This window comes from Meles meles, chromosome 11 (assembly GCF_922984935.1).
Source record: "Meles meles chromosome 11, mMelMel3.1 paternal haplotype, whole genome shotgun sequence".
Lineage (NCBI taxonomy): Eukaryota > Metazoa > Chordata > Mammalia > Carnivora > Mustelidae > Meles > Meles meles.
In genome coordinates this window covers 21,064,802-21,088,037 of record NC_060076.1, presented here as the reverse complement: position 1 = coordinate 21,088,037, position 23,236 = coordinate 21,064,802, and the positions used below count along the sequence as shown (strand labels likewise).

The following is a 23,236-nucleotide window of genomic DNA, read 5'->3' as shown; positions in this document are numbered from 1 at the left end:
CATGACCTGAGCCGAAGGCAGAGGCTTTAACCCACTGAGCCACCGAGGTGCCCCACACCCAGAAGTTTTGAATGGCCATTTTGTAAGCCGTCCAACAGCCAGTTGAGCCCTATTTCTGAAATTAAATGGCGTGGAGGGAAATCAAGCCCATGAGTCTTGTTAGTGTTTGAGTGAAAGTATTATGTATGTATGTATTTTTTATTTTTTTTAAGATTTTATTTATTTGACAGATAAGTAGGTGGAGAGGCAGGCAGAGAGAGGGGGAAGCAGGCTTCCACTGAGCAGAGAGCCCGCTGCGGGGCTTGATCCCAGGACCCCGAGATCATGACTTGAGCCGAAGGCAGAGGCTTTAACTCACTGAGCCACCCAGGTGCCCATATTTATTTATTTTTAAAGATTTTATTTATTTGACAGAGCAGAAGTAGGCAGAGTGGCAGGCAGAGGGAGAGGGAGAAACAGGCTCTCCGCCAAGCAGGGAATCTGATGTGGAACTCGGTTCTAGGACCCTGGGATCATGACCCGAGCCAGAGGTAGCCACTTAACGACTGAGCCACCCAGGCGCCCCTGAGTGAAATTATTTAGACGTTATTTTTAAAATGGTTTATTGCTAGTAATCCTATATTTCACCAAATCCCCTTATATAGTGCCTCTTAAATAAGCCTCTTAAGTAGAAGAAAAAAGTCTGTTCCCTCTACCTTTAAGTTTTCAGCTGGGGTGCCCTATAAATTAGATTAGCAAACGATAGCTTAACAAGAAGAAATTGAAGTTTTCTAACATGTGCATTACAAATATACATGGGAGTATTCAGACATGAGTATCTCCAAGGTTTGTTTGGTTAGAACTTGAGCTTATATATATATCATCTCAACAAAAGAACAATACCTTTTTAGAGACATAATACAAAAGAAAAGAACTTTGAGTTTCTTAAAGTGGCAAATTGTGCGAAGGAAAATATATGGTAGTAAGTTTAGTTTTATAATAAACTGCCAAACTGTCTTCCAAAGTGGTTGCGCCATTTTGCATCCCCCCCAGCAATGACGTTGTGTTCCTGTTGCTTCACATCCTCTTCAGTATCCAGTATTGTCAGTGGTGTGAATTTTGGTCGTTCTAACAGGTGCCTCATGGTATCTCCTTTCAGTTTGCAATGTTGAACATCTTTTCATATGCTTACTTGCCTCTGTATCTTCTTTAGTAAGGTGTCTGTTAGGCTTTTTGGCCCAGTTTTAAATTAAGTTGTTTTCTTACTGTTGCATTTTAAGAGTACTTTGTGTATTTTGGAAAATACACAAATACTCCTTTATCATAGGTCTTCAGCAAATATTTTCTCCCAGTCTGGGACTTGTTTTCTTATTCTCTTGACATTGCCTTTTGCAGAGCAGAAGTTTTTCATTTAAAAAAAATTTTTTTAAGTTTATTTATTTTAAGTAATCTCTACTCAGTGTGGGGCTCAAACTGACAACCCCAACTGAGATCAAGAGTTACATGCTCATCTGACTAAGCCAGCCAGGCACCCCGAAGTTTTTCATTTTAATGAAGTTTTTCATTTTATTTATTTTTTAAAATATTTATTTATTTGACACATAGAGATCACAAGCAGGCAGAGAGGCAGGCAGAGAGAGAGAGGAGGAAGCAGTCTCCCTGTGAAGCAGAGAGCCCGATGTGGGGCTCGATCCCAGGACCCTGGATCACGACCTGAGCTGAAGGCAGAGGCTCCAACCCACTGAGCCACCCAGGCGCCCCGAAGTTTTTCATTTTAATGAAGTCCAGCTTAGCAATCACTTCTTTCATGGATTTTACCTTTGGTGTCATATCTAAAAACTCATGGCCATACCTGAGGTCATCTAGGTTTTCTCCTGTCATTTTCTAGGAATTTCATAGTTTTGCATTTTACATTTAGATCTGTGATCCATTTTGAGTTAATTTTTGTGAAAGGAGTAAAATTGTTCAGATTCATTTCTTAAAAAAAAATTTTGGCATGTGGATATCCAGTGTCAGCACCATTTGTTGAAAAAAAAAAAAAAACACTGTCTTCTCCTTTGTCAAAGGTCAGTTGACTGTACTTACATGGTTCTATTCTGGGTTCTCTGTTCTCTTCCACTGATCTATTTGTTGATTCCTTCACCAATACCACACTGCTTGGTTACTGCAGCTATATGGTAAGCTACTGTAAGGTAGTATCAGTCCTCCACCTTTGTTCTTCTCCTTCAATACTGAGTTGGCTGTTCTGGGTCTTTTACCTCTCCATGTAAGCTTTAGAATCAGGGTCACCTGGCTGGCTCAGTTGGTGAGGCATGTGACTCTTGATCTTAGGGTTGTGAATTCAAGCCCCACACTGGATGTAGAGCTTACTTAAAATGAAAAATAAAAAGAAAACAAAAGTACAAGTATTTCTCAATTAAAAAAAAAAACTTAGAATCAATTCGTTGATACCACGAGATTTTGATTGGCATTCCATCAAATTCATGTATTGGTATGGGATAAACTGATGTCTTGACAATATTGTGTCTTATCAATGATATGAACTATCTTATCACTTATTAAGGTCTATGATATCTTTCATAAGACTTTTGTAGGTTTCCTCATATAGATCTTGTCAGATTTTATTAGAGTTGTACTTCAGTATTTTGTGGGATGCCAATGTAAGTGGTAATATATTTTAAATTTCAGATTTCACTTCTTCTTTACTGGCATTTGGAAAGTAATTGACTTTTGTGTATTAACCTTATATTTTTTAAAGATTTTATTTATTTATTTGGGGGATAGAGAGAGAGCATGAAAGGGGAAAAGGTGAGAGGGAGAAGCAGACTTCCTGCAAAACTGGGAGCCCGATGCGGGACTCGATCACGAGACTCTAGCATCATGACCGAGGCCAAAGGCAGTGGCTTAACCAACTGAGCCACCCAGGTGCCCCATGTGTATTAACCTTATATCCTACAACCTTCCTATAATCATTTATTAGTTCCCAGGAAATTTTTTTTTTTTTTGGTCTTTTTTTCAGGTTTTCTACATAGACAATTATGTCATCTGTGAACATAATTTTATTTATTCCTTTGTAATCTCCCTTTTATTTCCTTCTGTGGTATTATTGCATTAGCTAGGACTTCCAGTATGATGTTGAAAAACATTAATGAGAAGGGACATCCTTGCCTTGTTCATGATCTTAGTGAGGAAGTTTCTAGTTTCTCACCATTAGCTGTAGGGTTTTGTATATATTCATCATCAAGCTGATGAAGTTCCCTCTATTCCTAGCTTACTGAGAGATTTTATCATGTGTAGGTCTTAGACTCTGTCAAATGCTTTTTCCGCATCCATTGACATGATCTTCTTTAGCTTGTTGATGTAGTAGATTACATTAATTATTTTTGAATGTTGAACCAGCCTTGCATTCCTGAAATAAATCCCATATGGTTGTTTATATATGAATGTTTGTGTTCCACCATTTCATATGTTGAAATTCTAATCCCTAAGACAATGGTATTAGGAAGTGGGGCCTTCAGGAGGTAATTAGGTCTTGAAGGTGGGGCCCTTGTGATTGGGATTAGTGCCCTTACTAGAACCTAGTAGAGCTAGCTGATCCCGTCTACCATATGAGGACATGGTGAGATGGTGCCATCTGTGAGCCAGAAATCAAGCCCTTACCATATACTAACTGTGTATGTGCCTTGGTCTTGGACTTTCTAGCCTCCAGAACTACAGGAAATAAAGTTTATTGTTTAAAGGCTACCTAGTCTCTGGTACAGAGGGTCCCTGATTTAATGATGGTTCAACTTAACAATTTTTCAAAGTCATGATGGTGTGAAAGCACTAGACATTCAGTAGAAACCACACTTTGAAATTTGAATTTTCATGTTTTCCTGGGTTAGTGGTATGTGGTGTGATACTCTCATGACACTGGTCAGCAACAGTCGCAGCTGCTAGTCAGCCACTTGGTCATAAGGATAAACAACTATTACACTTAACAACCATTTTGTACCCGCACAACCAGTCTGTTGTTCACTTTCAGTATAGTATTCAATAAATTACATGAAATATTCAACATTCTTCTTTCTTTTTTTTTTTAAGATTTTATTTATTTGACAGAGAAATTACAAGTAGGCAGAGAGGCAGGCAGAGAGAGGGGGGAAGCAGGCTCCCTGCTGAGCAGAGAGCCTGATGTGGGGCTCAATGTGGGGCTCGATTCGGGGCTCGATCCCTGGACTCAAAGATCATGACCTGAGCCGAAGGCAGAGGCTTAACCCACTGAGCCACCCAGGCGCCTCTTCAACACTCTTCTAAAATAGGCTTTGTGCGGGGCGCTTGGGTGGCTCAGTGGGTTAAATCTCTGCCTTCAGCTCAGGTCATGATCCCAGGTCCTGGGATTGAGCCCCACATAAGGCTCTCTGCTCAGCGGGAAGCCTGTTTCCTCCACTCTCTCTCTGCCTACTTGTGATCTCTATCTGTCAAATAAATAAATAAAATCTTTAAAAAAAAATAGGCTTTGTGCTAGGTGATTTTTGTCCAGCTGCAGCTAATGTAAGTGTTCTGAGGATGTTTAACACAGGCTACATACACTACACTAGGGTGTTCGGTAGGTTATGGATATTAAACGCATTTTTTTCTTTTTTTTAAGATTTTATTTATTTATTTGACAGACAGAGAGCACAAGTAGGCAGCGAGGCAGGCAGAGAGAGAGGAGGAAGCAGACTCCCTGCTGAGCAGAGAGCCTGATGTGGGGCTCGATCCCAAAACCCTGAGATCATGACCTGAGCCTAAGGCAGAGGCTTTAACCCACTGAGCCACCCAGGCGCCCCTAAACGCATTTTTAACTTCTGATATTTTCAATTTACAATGGGTTTACTGGGACAACCCCACGGTAAGTTGAGGAAGATCTGTATTTTATTATGGTAGCCTGAACAGATTATGACTGTTGTGGCATATAGTTCTCTTTATACATTGTTGGATTCAATCTACTAATATCTTTTTTTTTTAAGATTTTATTTATTCATTTGACAGAGAGAGGTCACAAGTAGACAGAGAGGCAGGCAGAGAGAGAGGAGGAAGCAGGCTCGTCGCTGAGCAGAGAACCCGATGCGGGACTCGATCCCAGGATCCTGAGATCATGACCTGAGCCAAAGGCAGTGGCTTAACCCACTGAGCCACCCAGGCGCCCCAATCTACTAATATCTTATTGAGGATTTTTGTGTGTATGTTCATGAGAGATACTAGTTTTCTTGCAATGTCTTTGTCTGGTTTTGGATTAGGGTAATATTGGCTTCATAGAATGAATTCGGAATATTTTCTCTGTTTCTGTCTTCTGAAAGGGAGTAGAGAGAATTGGTCTAATTTCTTCATTATTTATTTATTTATATTTATTTATTTGACAGAGAGAGACACAGTGAGAGAGGGAACACAAGCAAGGGGAGTGGGAGTGGGGGAACCAGGCTTCCTACTGAGCAAGGAGTCCCATGTGGGGCTCCATCCCAGGATCCTGGGATCACGACTGAGCCACCAAGGCACCCCTAATTTCTTCATTTAAATATTTGTTAGCATTCACCAGTGAGGGGCGCCTGGTTGGCTCAAATCCGTTGGGCATCAGCCTTTAGCTTAGGTCATGATCTCAGGGTCCTGGGATTGAGTCCTGTGTTGGGCTCCCTCCTCAGTGGAGAATCAGCTTTTCTCTCCATCTGCCTCCCCCAACCCCCCAGAGCTTTCAAGTCCAAGCTGTCTTGCTGGACTTGACCTCCAAATTTTGTATCTGTAGCCTGATCAGACTGTCAAAAATTCTAGGATGTTTTTCACTGTTTGGTTTCTGTACTCCAAGACACAAATCAACAATGCCCTAAGAAAGAATAGTAGTTGAGAATGTAGGACTCACTTCAGTGTGTTTCCCGTTCTTGCTGAGCTCTTAGACTCTCAATCCTTGGTTGCTCTAGAAGAGCTTTAAACAACCTTTGTTGTTTTGTTGTTTTAAATACAACTTCTATAATTCTAGTTCTTAGAGGTAGTTTATTCCTCAAGGTACCCTATCATCGCTGGAAGCCTGCATCATTAAAGAAATTCATCATGATGGATATATCCTTTTAAAATTTTTTTCTTCTTCTTATTTTATATTTTTTAAAGGTTTTTATTTATTTATTTGACAGAGATCACAAGTAGGTAGTGAGGCAGGCAGAGAGAGAGGCGGAAGCCAGCTCCCTGCTGAGCAGAGAGTCCAATGCAGGGCTTGATCCCAGGACCCTGAGATCATGACCTGAGCTGAAGGCAGAGGCTTAACCCACTGAGCCACCCAGGCGCCCTGGATATATCCTTTAAATGAAATTGCATTTTTAAAATGTTATTTGTGGTAAAAAAACAAACAAACAAACCACACAATATAAAATTTATCCTCTTAACCACCTTTAAGTAGACAGTTCAGTGGTATTAACTATACTCACATTGTTGTGTGATAGATTTCCAGAACTTTTTCATTGCACCAAACCATAATTCTATACTCATGGAACAACTCCCCATATTCCCCTCCTCCAGTTCCCAGCAACCACCATAACACATTGTTTCCATGATTTTGACAACTCTAGTTATCTCATGTGAGTGGAAGCATATAGTATTCCAGTAGTCCTTTTGTGACTGGTCTGCTTTACTCAGCAGAATGTCCTCCATATTCATCCATGTTGTGGCATATGACAGGATTTCTTTCTTTAATAGAGCAAGATAAGATTTCCTGAAGTCTGAATAATATTCAATTGTATGTATATGCCATATTTCGTTTATCCATTCATCCATCTATGGACATTGGGGCCGCTTTCACCTCCTGGCCATTGTGAATGTGCTGCAGTGAACATAGGTGTGTGAATATCTCTTCCAGTTCCTGCTTTAACTGCTAGACATATACCCAGAGGTGGGATTTCTGAATCGTAATTTATGGGTTTTTTGTTTTGTTTTTTTTTTTTTGAAGAGCCCCCATACTGTTTTCTGTAGTGGCTGCACCATTTACATTTCCACCAGCTGCGCTTAAGGTTCCAATTTCTCCAGGATTACACATTTGAAATATGTGGCAATTACCTTTTTTTTTGGACAGACATTATTTTGTCAAAAATGCTTAGATGGATTTTTTTTTTAAGTCAGCCTAGACCAGAAGGAGTGTTGATAGAGCAAGGTGGTAAGAATCCTTTCTTTTTTGTTCTGAAGTTAGTCTCTTTCTCTACCTCACATTCTTCTCTCTCCTCATTTACCTCAAGGGTGAGAGGGACTGAAGTTTCCTTGTCACAGTGAGATGAAGTCAGGATGTAAGCACCACATTTGGCTAATCAGTCAGATATGCTTTAAATGTTGTTTGTTATCACTATTATTATTTTGGAGATACTTAATGCTCTAAGTAGAAAGGGAGTTAGTTGAGCATGGAATCTAGTTCCAAACCGCCTGGGATAATCCGGGTTTTCCCAGCTACTGTGTAATCTTGGGGCAGATGTCCTAATTCCTCTGTGCCTCAGTTTCCTTATCCATAAATTGGCAATGCTAACAACACCCACTGCAGAGTTCCTGGCATTAAATAAATTAATTCCCTAAGCACTTAGTGTAAACCCCAGTCACATACAGTGAGTACTATAAAAGTGTTTGCTAGCTAAAGTAAAGGTGGAGGGCGCCTGCTTTACCTCTGTGATACCGAAGTGTTCTTGCATGTGTTCTTGTATGCCTCCCTGGTCCTAGCATGTTTTAGGTGTCATTAAACTGCCCTCTGTCTCTCTGGGATGGATGCGAGTGTTGTAGTTGGATGGGGAACTTCCACTGGGCAGCGGAGACTGCGGGTTGTGTCAGTAGGAAGTGTTTCTGTACATGCCTGGGTGTAGAGGTGACTCGACTCGGTGCGTTAAAGCAGGTGCTATACACCAGACAAACGGAACACGTTCGTGCAAGGTCGGCTCCCTGCGTTCAGGTGAAGCTCTGCGAAGCTCCAAAGGGGCAGCTGGGGCAGTGGGGACCGCGGGCCAGGGAGCGCGGCAGGACGGAGTGCTGCTCACTTCAGAACGTCGCGGGGACCGTGGGTTCCACACCTGTCTGCGTCCAGAGACCGAGCTCGTGCGCGCCGGTGTGTGCTGGGAAGGTCGGTCCACACCTCCTCCGGGCAGCGACGACCGCGAGCTCGGAGCGCTTCGTAGGAGGTGTCGTTACACACTTCCTGTGGGTCTCGCGGACCACGGCGCGTTTCCGGTGCCGGCTGGAGCCCGGGGTCCGAGCCCCCGCCCCGTTCGCCGGCCCCGCCCCGCCTGCGCCCCGCCCCCCGCCCGCCGCACTCCGAGCCGGGCGCGCGGAGCCCGGGGCGGACGGAGCGGCGCGCGCCGGTCGGCAGAGCCAGGCTGGCGCCCCCGCCCCCCGCCCCGCGCCTCCGTCTGCCGCCCGCCCGGCGCCTTCCCCGCTCTTCTTACCTTCGCTCTCCGGCCCTCCGGCTGCTTTCCTCCCTTCCCTCGGTCCCGCCCCGTCCAGCCCGGGCTGCCCGGCTCCCGCAGGCCCCCCCGCCGCCCGCGTTCCTATGGACAGACGCACAGACACCTGCAGGTGGGTGAGAGCCCGCGCGCGGGGCGGGGACTAGCGCGCCGACGCTGCGACCTGGGCCGGGGAGCCCCTTTGTGTGGGGGGCGGCCGCTCTGGGGTCCGCGCTGCCGCCCCTTCGGCAGCCGAGCAGTGACCCGGCTGAACCCTCTTTTGTCTCCTCGGGGGGCGGGGGGGGCGGGGTGGGAAGGCCGAGAGTCAGGGCAGCGACTCGGGCGCCTGGCCGTCGCCGACGACGGGCTTGAGGGCGCGAGGGGTGAGACCCCGGGCAGCCGAACGGGCTCCCGGAGCGAGCGCGGGCGGCCGCGGCTCTGGTCAGCCTCGGCGGGGCCGCCCGCCGCCCAGCATCTCCTGTCGCTGCCGCGGGCGCGCTGCGTGGGTCTGGCTCGCCTGCTCCTGCTCTCGGGTCTGTTTGGAGGTGGGAAGGAGGGCGGGAAGGAGAAAGAAAAGATCTGCCCTCTTAGTTTCCAAGTCTTGAGATGGTTGTGGAGAGAGGCAGAGAGGTGCTTCGGGTCTTTGCCCGACTTGTTTCCCTCGCGAGAGGCACGCTGAGGTGCGTGTGTGGTGGAACGTGCATCGCTCCGGTCCCTTATTTATTGTTTCTAACGGAGGAGGGCTTTCTCCGGAGGGCTCTTCCGCCCCCTCCCCCATCTGAGGCTGCGCACAGTGATTTGTGTTTGTTATCAAATACATCGACAAATGTATTCCCCTGGGCGCCAGCAGGCTGGGCTGACCAAAATCCAACCCAAATCACAGACCGTTTCTGGTTTTCAGGTGGCTTTTCTCCTTGTTTTAAGGTTAGGTAGGGACGTACAGGCAAATCAAAGATGAACATGGCTGTGATTTTTACAAAATTTGTTTTACATATATACATATTTTAAAGTTTGATGGTAAAGTTTTGTTATTTTCGAGACTCTTTAGGATTAGCATGACAGAATCGTCTACCTATTAAGTAAACAGTTAACAAGCGACAGTGACAGCTTTCACGGTGGAGGTTAAATTGGCGTGCGATAAATATCTAGCTTTCCGTCGAGGCGAAAACCATTATTTTTGATGGTTTAAAATATGAGGTCTTCCACAGCATATGGAGAGAACGTGAATGTTGGAACTGATTTTCCTCCCTGTGATTGTGCTTTCCTTCTTTTGGTCTGTTTTTATGTATTCTCTCTCTCTATAAAACCCAACGATTGGGTTGTACATGTTGGATATAGTTTTTTGAAAAGTACTGTAGGTGATATTTCTGAATTATATTATTTATCTGGTTGAGTTTCTTATGAAGAGTTGATATGTATTTGTAGATATTCAAATTATAAGTGAAGTTGAATAGGCGCCCAGAAACTTAATTTTACAGATTCAGATTTTTAATGCAGGTACAGATTTTTATCTTTGTATTATTCTCAACCTAGTGCTCACTTCTGGAGACTTCTTTTTTTTTTTTCTTCCCCCTAGTGTGTGAGAATCCATATTGACAAATTTAAATCTGATGGTTATCAAGAAGATTAAAAAATACTTTTGGGTGCTCTCAGTTATATGTACAGCTGTAAAGAAAACAGGCTTTCTTAAACATCTGAACTTAAAGGAAAAACATTGTGGTGGAAAACAATTTATATAAATCTTCATCAAGTAAGATGTGGAAATTCATCAGAAAGCAGTGTACAATTTTAATGCAGTTTTAATTAGGCAAACTGATTTTCGTCATTATAAAGAGACAGTTTTAGTATTCCGAAAAGAGTAGTCTTTTTCTAGGAGAAAAAATTAGCCTAGATTCTTGCCCTAGTTACATTAACAGACTATTGTTACTGCATGCCTAATTTTGTAAATATCTGGAGTGTACATTTTTGTACCCTTAAAACCTAGAAGAGACTACATCTAACATTAATCTCACTAGTCCCTTTGACTTGGTCAAATTTTATTCTTTCTTTGACTTCCTGTCTAGATTAGTTAAACAAGTTTAGACTGCATAGGGTTTAGTGCAAGGCGCTAGTAGGCCCTTGAGGAAGGTTCCTCTTTCTTTTTCAGTAAGGATGGCCCAAGGAGCATAGGTATTGAAATTTGTTCAGGCTTTATTAGGAATGGTGGGATGGAGTTTGAAAATACCGACAGAGTTTCAGCTATTAGATTACACACTCATTTTCAGTTCTTAGAAGTTTTAAGAAAGATAAGCGAAGAACTTGAATTATTTGTTTGTGTATTTATAGGACTGTCAATCAGAGGGGTGAGGTTTAAAAAGAGTCAGTGTATAAATTAAATATTAAGAGTGTGGCCTGTGTTGAGAATTGCTTGGCAACTTGTGGTTATGCATAACAGTTTTCTGGGATTGGCAGTGTAGTGTCTTCATCTGGGGTGGCTAAAAGATAACAGCTATTTATTTTCCATTTCTTTTTTTATTATTGGCTCTGATATGTGGGTATTAATTTTTTTTGTATAATTAACATTAATATTTTCTTGTAATCAGAAACAGTCCAGAGAACCATACATATTTTCAACTGATTTCTCTTCTGGTTTGTTGGTATTTAGGAAGGTATATAAATTATTTTGCTCTCTTAATGATTGAATTTTTTTTCTGATATTTTTGATATGACAGATGTTACTTCCAGATATTTTGAATTTGTAAAGTTGGATTTTAAATATAGCTGAGCAGTATAAACTGACATTGCCCAGTTTCTTTTTTTTTTAAACAACGCTAAGCTGTCCAGTTAAATTTGATAGGCTAGAAAATCCAAAGACTTTTCCTGCTTGTTAGTTATCAGTGTGGTACCATGAAAGGAAACTCAAAATGGCCACTTTAGGTTACCTGGAACCCTCAAAGGACTAGTATTATCATTAGTAATAACCAAATGAAAAGCTGAAAAGTAACAGTTTTATTCTTTGTTATAGACCTGTGACTTTCAAATATTTCTTTTTCATGAAGTTTTTTTAGCCTGGTGTAGAAGCAGATCTGACTGTGAGAAGTATGGACAGTGACCTCTCATTCCAGCCTTTATCGTTCTGCATTGTTTAAGAACAGCACAAACCCATGCTGCTCTTGGAAAATGTGGAATTCATTCTTGGATTAATATTCTGCTACCAGATGTACGAGGCTGGCTCTGAAGAAGCTTTTTCTCTTAAATACTGTCAAAAATAGAGAAGCTGAAGATTGGAGAGAAGCCATTTATTTTGAACAGTTTATTTTTTGACAGTTTGTGTTTGTAAAGAAACCTGCTCATAATATTTACTTAAGAGATCTACATAGTTGCCCGAAGAAGCCCCACAGGTTTCTTTTTTCCCTTTAAAAAAGTTTCCATAGAGCTTAACTCTTATGTGATACTCTTGACTTGGCTTCTGATTAGTTGATTTATGGACTTTATTTACCAGCATGAGTGGAGAATTCTTTTGCTGTACAGAAATTGCACTCTGCCTGTGCTCTGGTCTGTTTCCTAGGTAACAAATGTACTGCATAGATTCCATAATGAGGACTGTGGTTGGCTAGTTACAGTGTAAATTCTGTTGTTTGGTAAAGCTTAGTCTCAAATTCAAATAAAGGTCAAGAAACCAAAAGTACTCAAGATGCGAATTTTTGAATTTTATTTTGTATCCACTGTCAACAAGTTTAATACCCTTTTCTGGAGAAAGGCAAAGTATGCAGCAGTATTTAAGTGTATTTTGTAAAGTCTTAAACAGTTGGAGGGCTTTTGATCATTCCGTATTTGTAATACTAGTGGCTCTAGTGACAAAGAAAATGTATTTCAAAATACTTTATCATACTTCAATATAGAAAGCAAAGGGATATTGTCTAGGATGTCAATAACCGGCTTTTTTGTATTGGAAGAAAAGTAACATCATATATGTTGTTAAAGATAAATTGCTCAACTTCATGTGAAATACAACTTTTAGGGGTGCCTGGTGGCACAGTTGGTTGAGCATCAGATTCTTGGTCTCTTCTCAGGACTTGATCTCGGTGAGTTTGGGCCCTTCATTGGGCTCTGTACTGGGTGTGGAGCCTGCTTAAAAAAAAAGTAAGAAAGAAAAAACAGAAATAGAACTTTAAAAAACTTTAAGAAGATATTAAAATATTTAAGAAACTTTTAAAAACATTAAAAGTCTTGGGACACCTGGGTGGCTCAGTCAGTTAAGCATTTGCCTTTGGGGCATGTTCCCTGGGTTCTGGGATAGAGTCCCGCATGGGCTCTGTGCTTAGCAGAGAGCCTGCCTTCTGCTGCCTCTGCCACTCCCCCTGCTTGTGCTCATTCTTTCTCTGACAAATAAAATCTTAAAGAAAGAAGAAAAGTCTTACTGTAAAATGATGCATTTATACTCTAGCTATTTTATCTCTTATCTGCCTGAATTTTGGCCTGCTCAGCACTAGGGAGTAAGTCTCTCTTAGATAGCTACAAATTGGCGAATAGCTTTCCACTCCCCCTTACTCTTCCTCTTGAAATCTATGGCTTCTATAGCTCTAGGTGCAGGGCAAGAAATAATATATGTGCAATTGCTAGTAATTATTACCTGTTTGTTAAAAAAAAATTACCAGTGAACCAGAATTCTATTAATACCCATTGAAGGTATCTTTTCATTTGATGCCTGAAAATGTTTTAGTTTGTTGACCATCAGGGATTCTGTTAGGTGAAAAAAGTTTGTTTTTTTTTTTAAAGATTTTATTTATTTATTTGATAGATAGAGATCACAAGTAGGCTGAGAGGCAGGCAAAGAGAGAGGAGGAAGCAGGCTCCCCCGCTGAGCAGAGAGCCCGACATGGGGCTCGATCCCAGGACCCTGGGATCATGATCTGAGCCGAAGGCAGAGGCTTTAACCCACTGAGCCACCCAGGCGCCCCAGTTTTTTTTTTAAAAACTTTATTTATCTATTTCAGAGAGAAAGAGAGAGAATCCTCAAGGCGACTCCCTGCTGAGTGCAGAGCCTGATGTGGGGCTTGATACTAGGACCCTGAGATGATGACCTGAGCAGAAACCAAGAGTTGAATGCTCAACTGACTGAGTCACCCAGGTGCCCCTGAAAAAAAAAATTTTTTTTTAAGTTAATTTGAGGAGCACCTGGCTGGCTCATTTGGCAGAGCATGTGGTTCTTGCTCTGGGGGTTGTGAGTTCGAGGTGTCTAAAGCTTACTTAAAAAAAGTTGGGGGATCACCTGGGTGGCTCCGTGGGTTCTGCCTTTGGTTCAGGTCATGATCTCTGAGTCCTGGGATCGAGCCCTAGATCGGGCTCTCTGCTCAGCAGGGAGCCTGCTTCCTCCGCTCCATTCTCTGCCTGCCTCTCTGCCTACTCATGATCTCTCTCTCTCTGTCAAATAAATAAATAAAATCTTAAAAAAAAAAAAAGTTGGCGTGCCTGGGTGGCTCAGGCAGTTGGACGTCTTCCTTTGGCTCAGGTCATGATCTCACGGTCCTGGGATGGAGTCTCATGTTCTGGGCTGTCTGCCCTCTCCCTCTGGCTACCACTCCTCCTGCTTGTGCTCTCTGCCAAATAAATAAAATCTTGAAAAAAAAACTAATTTAAATTCTAAAAAATTATGCAAAGTTGCTTCAATTACTTTCCCTTGCTTAGCAGGATTGGTTTTGGATTATTTATTTACCTTTTAATTAATTTTAATTTCAGGAATAGGATATATCTTGTTTGGGTTTTCTTTCTTCTGGGTTTTCCTCAAAACTGACAAGTACTTTAAACCTTTCTGGCCTTTTCACATTGCAGATGTTGTGCCCCTTCAGTTTTCCCTTGTAATTATTTTCCTTATAAGTATTTAATCTTCAAATTTTTTTTTTTTAAGTAGGATCCACACCCGTGTTGGGGCTTGAACTCATGAGCCTGAAATCAAGAGTTGCATGCTGTGCCAACTGAGCCAGCCAGGCACCCCTATTTAGAATTTTTTTAATCATTGCATTATTTAAGACATAATCACCACATATCAAAAGCTCTATTTTTCTGAGACTTTTCATACTTCTGGGACAGAATTAACAACATTTGTCAATTCCTACCCAGCCGGAACAACTTCCTCTCCCCAGCCAGTATTAGTTATTAAGGGCTGTCATAACAAAGTATGACAGACTGGATGCCTTAAGCAACAAAATTTTCTTAAAGTCTGGAGGCTAGAAGTCCCAGATGAAGATGGTGGCAGAGTTGGGTTCTTCTGAGTCCCCTTTGGCTTTCAATTTCAGTCTTCCTCAGATGTTTTCACTATGTACCTGTGTCCTCTTCTTATAGGATATCTATCCATAGCCTTAGAACTCACCCAAATGACCTTGTTTTACCTTAATTACCTCTTTAAAGACCCTGTCTCCAAATATTGTCTCATTTTGAAGTACTGGCTATTAGGAACTGAGTGTAATAATTTGGGGGGGCAGTACAGCTCATAATATTTGTCCACTCATTGTCTTTCATACATACAGACATACTTCACTACATATGTGTGATATATTCGAGCCCCTAGACTACTTGATTCCTACTCCCTAAGATTTCTCAGTTCTGTTTGTCCCCATAGAAATCACACATTACTCTGTCACCTTTCCCTATCATTAGTCTTGGTTCTCCAGTTAAATTTATTCAGTGCACAACACAAGTCCTTAATGCTGAGACTTCTGTAGTCGCGTTTGATAGTCTGAAGCTCTTTGAATCCTCATAAATGGATCATGTGAATACTGTGTCCTGTCTTTCATGTTTAACACTGTTTATCTGTGGTTTTATACTTGAAGGCCAGTGTGCCTGAATATAAGTACTTGGCTCACATTTTTGTTCCCAAGTTTCCTAAATATGTTATTTTGTTGTAGCTTTGGTAGACCTTTTCTGTGAAAGGCCAAATAGCAATTATTTTAGGCTTTGTGGAACATGCCACTGCAGTGCAAAAGCAGCCATATAGAGTATATAAATGAACAAGCATAATTGCGTTTAGTAAAACTTTATTTACATAACCAGATAGTGGGCTGGATTTGGTGCACAAGCCATAGTTTGCTGAGTCCTACTCATTTTTTTTTAAAGATTTTATTTATTTATTTGAAAGAGCAAGCATGCGTGAGAGAGCATGAACAGGGGGAGGGGCAGAGGGAGAAGCAGACTCCCTCCTGAGCTGGGAGCCTCATGTGGGGCTCTGTTCCAGGACCCTGAGATCGTGACTTGAGCCAAAGACAAATGCGTAACCAGCTGAGCCACCCAGGTGCCCCAGAGTCCTATTGTATTTTGTAATTCTGTATTGTATTCTGGTAAAAATGTTACTGTCAGAGTCTAATACCACTTTGATTTTCTTTTCTTTTTAAGTGACTTTATTGTTCTCATAGATGCCCCAAAACTTTTCTTCATCTTTAAAAGCTAGTAATTTTGGGGCGCCTGGGTGGCTCAGTGGTTTAAGCCGCTGCCTTCGGCTCAGGTCATGATCTCGGGATCCTGGGATCGAGTCCCACATTGGGCTCTCTGCTTGGCAGGGAGCCTGCTTCCTTCTCACTCTCTCTGCCTACCTCTCTGCCTACTTGTGATCTCTCTCTGTCAAATAAATAAATAAAATCTTAAAAAAAAAAATTAAAAAAAAAAAAGCTAGTAATTTTGCTAGAGCATCTATTAAGTGTTGGCTCTTCTCTGTTAATTTTTCCAGATACACAACGTGGATTTTATAATGTTGGCTTAAGTATTTTTTCATAAATATTTTCATCAATCATAAATTTTAGTATTTAGTCTGTTTTATTGCTCTTATTTTCTTTTGGGGGGGGGTCCCCTGTTACATGTATGTTGGATCTTCTTTGACTATCTTTTATATCTATAACTTTCTTCAAATTCTTTTTATCTTTTTTTATTTTATTTTTCTATTTTTTCCTTTTTATCCTTTATTAAGCAGTAACTGCAGTTTTGTCTTCCTTTCTGATTTTTTTTTCTTTCTTATTCTGTCCTGAATTCTATCATTTCTCTTTGTAAATGCTCTTGTTGTGTGGCCATGTCCCCCCCCCCCATTTTTCTAGTTCTGATGTATATTTTATAGCTTCTATCACTTTATAATTTCTTTTAATATTAAAATATTATGCTACCGTTCTCACCTACTTTATGGCCATATTTCTGTGATGTTACTTCATTGACTATTGGTACCTTATTTGGTTCTTTTACATCTTTTTCTCATAGTACCTCACATGGGATTAGATTGCATTCCTTTTGCTTGTTCATGTTTAAATTAGATGGATTTACTTGTACTTTAGGAGAAGGTTTCTGTGATGGAGATGGAAGTAGGCCAAGGTAGTTCTTCTTTAGTTTCATGGTGTGAAATTTTTTCCTTTGTTTCTTATGTGAAATATTAAAAAATATGGCCACTCAAATAAAATTGGAATAAGATAATATTGCATACCCACTAGAATGGCTAAATGAAAAAGATGAAATATATCAAGTGGTGGTGAGAATGCAGAGTAACTGGAATTCTCAAACACTGCTCTTGAAAGTGTAAATGGGTACAGAAATCTAGATGGAGGGATGCCTGGGTGTCTCAGTCGGTTGAGCATCCAGTTCTTGGTTTGGGCTCAGATCAGGATCTTGGGGTCATGAGGTTGAGCCTCATCTCAGGCTTGGCACTCAGTGCACAGTCTGAGATTCTTTCCTCCTCCCGCTCTACTCCCACCCCCAAAGTTAATAAACAAAATATTAAAAAGGTATAAATGGATACAAGCAATTTGGGAAGCTATTTGATAGTATTTATTGAAGCTATGCGTGTGCGTGTTTTATGGTTCAGTAATTCTACTCAAAGATACATGCTTACTAAAATAAATGTACTAGAATGTTCATAGTACTGTTTATAATATCTCCCAAACTAAAGTTCTGCCCAAATGACAATCGGTACACTATGTGGTAGAGTGTTAAATTGATGGCCTCAAGTAAGTGCCATCTCTTGGTGTCTATGCCCATGTGTTGTCCATTTGCACAATGATTCTGATTTTAACCATTTAACTTATTTGGCCAGTGGGACATTAGGCAAGTGTGGTGCAGCAGAAGCTTGATAAATGCATACACATTGGAAGGGAAGTACTGCCCTGAAACCACAAGATAAAGAAATACCCAAGTAGGAGAGGTCAGGTGAAAGAAAACTGAGGTGCACTAGCTAGTGACCGGCACTTACTGCCAGATTAGGTAAGACCGTCTTTGACTTCCCAGCTGACCTGATCCTCCACCTAAAAGTAGTCACATGAGCAAATTCACGTAAAGCCAGGAGAAAAATTGCCCAGATAACCCACAGAATTGTGAGAAAGGAGGAATTATTTTAAGTTATTTAATTTTAGGGTAATTTGTTATACAACAATAGGAGACTGAATCAAAATGGATAAATTGTTCTATATTCATAGCAGTGGAATACTGTGGAGCAATGAGAATGAACAATCTGTAACTACATAGTATGTATGAATCTCACAGACCTTTGTGGAGCTATAGAAGCCAGGCACAAAAGAGTTCATGCTGTTTGCCTCCACATATATAAATTTGCCAAGCAGGTAAAATCAGCAAATTCTGTTAGAAGCCAGAACCTTGAGGAAGTAGTGCCTAGAAAGGAGAAAGTAGAGGCTTCTGGGGCCCTGGTAATGTTCTGTTTCTTGATCCGGTTGCTGGTTACATACATGTGTTCTGTTTGTGAAATTGTGGAATATCAGCAAGTTGTTCACTTATTATTTCTCCTTTTTTGATTATATATTTCTTTTTTTTTAGACTTAACTCATTTTCGAGAGAGAGCAAGGGCAAATAAACACAACTAGGAGGCCAGAAGGAGGAGAGAGAATCTCAGGTAGACTCTGAGCTGAGCATGGAGCCCAACTGGGGGTTCATTCTCATGGCCCTGAGATCATGACCTGAGCCCAAACCAAGAATCAGTTGCTTAACGAATTGTGCCACCTGGGCACTCTCTCACTCTCTCTTTTTTTAATTTTAGAGTGCATGCGAACAGGGAAGAGGCAGAGAGAGAATCCTCAAATGGACTCCTTGTTGAGTGTGGAGCCTGGTGGGGCTCTGTCCCAGGACCCTGAGATCATGACCAGAGTCAAAATCAAGAGTCCAGCACTTAACTGGCTGAGCCACCCAGGCACCCCTCATTGTATGTTAACTTTCAACATAAAGGAAGAAAATGTCCTTTTTTCTCTTTTTGTAATTGTATGTTTATTTTTTTATTAATTATTTTTATCAGCATATAACATATTATTTGCGCCAAGGGTACAGGTTTGTGAATCGTCAGACTTACACACTTCACAGCACTTACCATAGCACATACCCTCCCCAATGTCCATAACCCAACCACCCTCTCCATACTCCCGTCCCCCAGCAACCTTCAGTTTGCTCTTTGTAAGATTAAGTGTCTCTTATGGTTTGTCTCCTTCCTGATCCCATCTTGTTTCACTTTTTCCTTCCCTACCTCCCAAACCCCTCATTCTGCCTCTCAAATTCCTCATATCACAGAGATCATATGGTAATTGTCTTTCTCCGATTGACTTATTTCACTCAGCATAATACCCTCTAGTTCCGTCCTTGTCGTTGCAAATGGCAAAATTTCATTTCTTTTGATGGCTGCAGAGTATTCCATTGTATATATATATACACCACATCTTTATCCATTCATCTGTTGATGGATGTCTAGGTTCATTCCAAGTTTCACTTTTGTGGACATTGCTGCTATAAACATTCGAGTGCATGTGCTCCTTCAGATCACACATTCGTATCTGGTTTGGCTATTGTGGACATTTGGGTGCATGTGCCCCTTTGGATCACTACATTTGTATCTGGTAAATACCCAGTAGTGCGATTGCTGGGTCGTAGGGTAGCTCTATTTTCAATTTTTTGAGGAACCCCCATGCTGTTTTACGGAGTGGCTGCACCAGCTTGCATTCCCACCAACACTGTAGGAGGGTTCCCCTTTCTCCGCATCCTTGCCAACATCTATTGTTTTCTGACTTGTTAATTTTAGCCATTCTGACTGGTGTGAGGTGGTATCTCATTGTGGTTTTGATTTGTATTTCCCTGATGCCGAGTGATGTGGAGCACTTTTTCATGTATCTGTTGGCCATCTGGATGTCTTCTTTGCAGAAATGTCTGTTCATGTCCTCTGACCATTTCTTAACTGGAATTTTTGTTCTTTGGGTGTTGAGTTGGATAAGTTCTTTGTAGGTTTTGGATACTAGCCCTTTATCTGATGTGTTGTTTATGAATCTCTTCTCCCGTTCTGTCAGTTCTCTTTTGGTTTTGTTGACTCTTTCCTTTGTTGTGCAAAAGCTTTTGATTTTGATGAAGTCCCAGTAGTTCATTTTTACCCTTGTTTCTCTTGCTTTTGATGGTATTTCTAGGAAGAAGTTGCTGAGGCTGAGTTTAAAGAAGTTGCTGCCTGAGTTCTCCTCAAGGATTTTGATGGATCCCTGTCTCACATTGAGGTCTTTCATCCATTTTGAGTCTATTTTTGTTTGTGGTGTAAGGAAATGGTCCAGTTTCATTCTTCTGCATGTGGCTGTCTAGTTTTCCCAACACCATTTGTTGAGTCGACTTTTTTCCATTGAACATTCTCTCCTGCTTTGTCGAAGATTAGTTGACCGTAGAGTTGAGGGTCTATTTCTGGGCTCTCTATTCTGTTCCATTGATCTATGTGTCTGTTTTTGTGCCAGTACCATACTGTCTTGATGATGACAGCTTTGTAATAGAGCTTGAAGTCTGGAATTGTGATGCCACCCACTTTGGCTTTCTTTTTCAATATTCCTTTGGCTATTCGAGATCTTTTCCGGTTCCATATAAATTTTAGGACTATTTGTTCCATTTTTTTTTTGAAAAACATTGATGGTATTTTGATAGGGATTGCATTAAATGTGTAGATTGCTTTAAGTAGCATAGACATTTCCACAATATTTGTTCTTCCAATCCATGAGCATGGAACATTTTTCTGTTTCTTTGTGTCTTCCTCCATTTCTTTCATGAGTACTTTATAGTTTTCTGAGTACAGATTCTTTGCCTCTTCGGTTAGATTTATTCCTAGGTATCTTATGGTTTTGGGTGCTGTTCTAAATGGGATTGAATCCTAATTTCTCCTTCTTCTGTCTTGCTGTTGGTGTATAGAAATGCAACTGATTTCTGTGCATTGATTTTATATCCTGACACTTTACTGAATTCCTGTATGAGTTCTAGGAGTTTTGGAGTAGAGTCTTTTGGGTTTTCCACATAAAGTATCATATCATCTTCAAAGAGTGAGGTTTCACTTCTTCTTTGCCAATTCGGATGCCTTTTATTTCTTTTTATTGTCTGATTGCTGAAGGCTAGGACTTCTAGTGCTATGTTGAATAGCAGTGGTGACAGTGGACATCCCTGTTGTGTTCCTGACCTTTGGAGAGAAGCTCTCAGTTTTTCCCCCATTGAGAATGATATTCACTGTGGGTTTTTCCATAGATGGCTTTGGTGATATTGAGGTTTGTACCCTCTGTGCCTACACTTTGAAGAGTTTTGATCAAGAAAGGATGCTGTACTTTGTCAAGTGCTTTTTTAGCATCTATTGAGGGTATCATATGGTTCTTGTTCTTTCTTTTATTAATGTATTGTATCACATTGATTGATTTGTGGATGTTGAACCAACTAGCAGCCCAGGAATAAATCCCACTTAGTCGTGGTGAATAATCCTTTTAATGTACTGTTGGATCCTATTGGCTAGTATTTTGGTGAGAATTTTTGCATCTGTGTTCATCAAGGATATTGGTCTGTAATTCTCCTTTTTAGTGGGGTTTTTGTCTGGTTTTGGGGTCAAGGTAATACTGGCCTCATAAAATGAGTTTGGAAGTTTTCCTTCCATTCCTATTTTCTGGACGAGTTTCAGGAGAATAGGTATTAATTCTTCTTTAAATGTTTGGAAGAATTCCCCTGGGAAGCCGTCTGGCCCTGGGCTCTTGTTTGGTGGGAGATTTCTGATGACTGCTTCAATCTCCTTGCTGGTTGTGGGTCTGTTCATGTTTTCTATTTCTTCCTGGTTCCGTTTTGGTAGTTTATAGGTCTGTAGGAATGCGTCCATTTTTTCCAGATTGTCAAATTTGCTGGCATATAGTTTGCTCGTGATATGTTCTTATAATTGTTTGTATTTCTTTGGTGTTGGTTGTGATCTCTCCTGTTTCAATCATGATTTTATTAATTTGGTCCTTTCTCTTTTCTTTTTGATAAGTCTGACCAGGGGTTTATCAGTCATATTAATTCTTTCAGAGAACCAGCTCCTCGTTTTGTTGATTTGTTCTATCATTCTTTTGGTTTCTATTTTATTGATTTCTGCTCTGATCTTTATTATGTCTCACTTTCTTTGCTGTTCTTTCTCCAGCTCCTTTAGATGTGGGGTTATGTTGTGTACTTGAGATCTTTCTCGTTTCTTGGGAACAGCTTGTATTGCTGTATACTTTGCTCTCAGGACCGCCTTTGCTGTGTCCCAAAGATTTTGGACAGTTGTGTTTTTGTTTTCATTTGTTTCCATGAATTTTTAAAATTCTTCTTTAATTTCCTGGTCGACCCATTCATTCTTTAGTAGGATGGTCTTTAGCCTCCATGTATCTGAGTTCCTTCCAACTTTCCTCTTGTGACTGCGTTCTAGCTTCAGAGCAGTGTGGCCTGACAATATGCAGGGAATGATCCCAGTCTTTTGGTACCAGTTGAGACCTGATTTGTGACCCAGGATGTGATCTATTCTGGAGAATGTTCCATGTGCACTAGAGAAGAATGTGTATTCTGTTGCTTTGGGATGGAATGTTCTGAATACATCTGTGATGTTCATCTGGTCCCATGTGTCATTTAAGGCCTTTATTTCCTTGTTGATCTTTTGGTTGGACCATCTGTCCCTTTCAGTGAGGGGGGTGTTAAAGTCCCCTGCTATTATTGTATTTTGTCGATGTGTTTCTTTGATTTTGTTATTAATTGGTTTATATAGTTGGCTGCTCCCATGTTAGGGGCATAGATATTTAAAATTGTTAGGCCTTCTGGTTGGAGAGACCCTTTAAGTATGCTATAGTGTCCTTCCTCATCTCTTATTATAGTCTTTGGCTTAAAATCTAATTGATCTGATATAAGGATTGCCACCCCAGCATTCTTTTGATGTCCATTAGCATGGTAAATGGTTTTCCACCCCCTCACTTTAAATCTGGAGGTGTCTTTGGGGTAAAAAGAGTTTCTTGTAGACATCGTATTGATGGATCTTTTTGTTTTGTTTTGTTTTTTAATCCATTCTGATACCCTGTGTCATTTGATTGGGGGCATTTAGCCCATTTACATTCAGGGTAACTATTTAAAGTTATGAATTTAGTGCCATTGTATTACCTGTAGGGTGCCTGTTACTGATTATTGTCCCTGTTCCTTTCTGGTCTAGTACTTTTAGGCTCTCTCTTTGCTTAGAGAACCCCTTTCAGTATTTCCTGTAGGGCTTGTTTGATGTTTGCAAATTCCTTTAACTTTTGTTTTTCCTGGGAGCTTTTTATCTCTCCTTCTATTTTCAATGACAGCCTAGCTGGATATAGTATTCTTGGCTGCATATTTTTCTCGTTTAGTGCTCTGAATATATGATGCCAGTTCTTTCTGGCCTGCTAGGTTTCTGTGGATAAGTCTGCTGCCAATCTAATATTTCTACCATTATATGTTAGAGACTTCTTGTCCCGAGCTGCTTTCAGGAGTTTCTCTTTGTCACTGAGACTTGTAAGTTTTACTATTAGATGCTGGGGTGTGGACCTATTTTTATTGATTTTGAGGGGGTTTCTCTGTGCCTCCTGTATTTTGATGCTTGT

At 41.0% G+C, this 23,236-nt stretch overlaps 1 protein-coding gene across 4 annotated transcripts in view; it reads left to right on the top strand.

Annotated features, from left to right (window-relative positions):
• The first annotated feature begins 8,260 nt into the window (after positions 1 to 8,260).
• KIAA1958 (KIAA1958 ortholog) overlaps positions 8,261 to 23,236 on the top strand; it is a 148,441-nt gene continuing 133,465 nt past the window's right edge. For all 4 annotated transcript variants that reach the window (XR_006820721.1, XM_046022242.1, XM_046022243.1 and 1 more), the window contains exon 1: positions 8,261 to 8,529. The gene's annotated coding sequence lies outside the window, so the exon portion shown is untranslated. The remainder of the gene's footprint in view (positions 8,530 to 23,236) is intronic.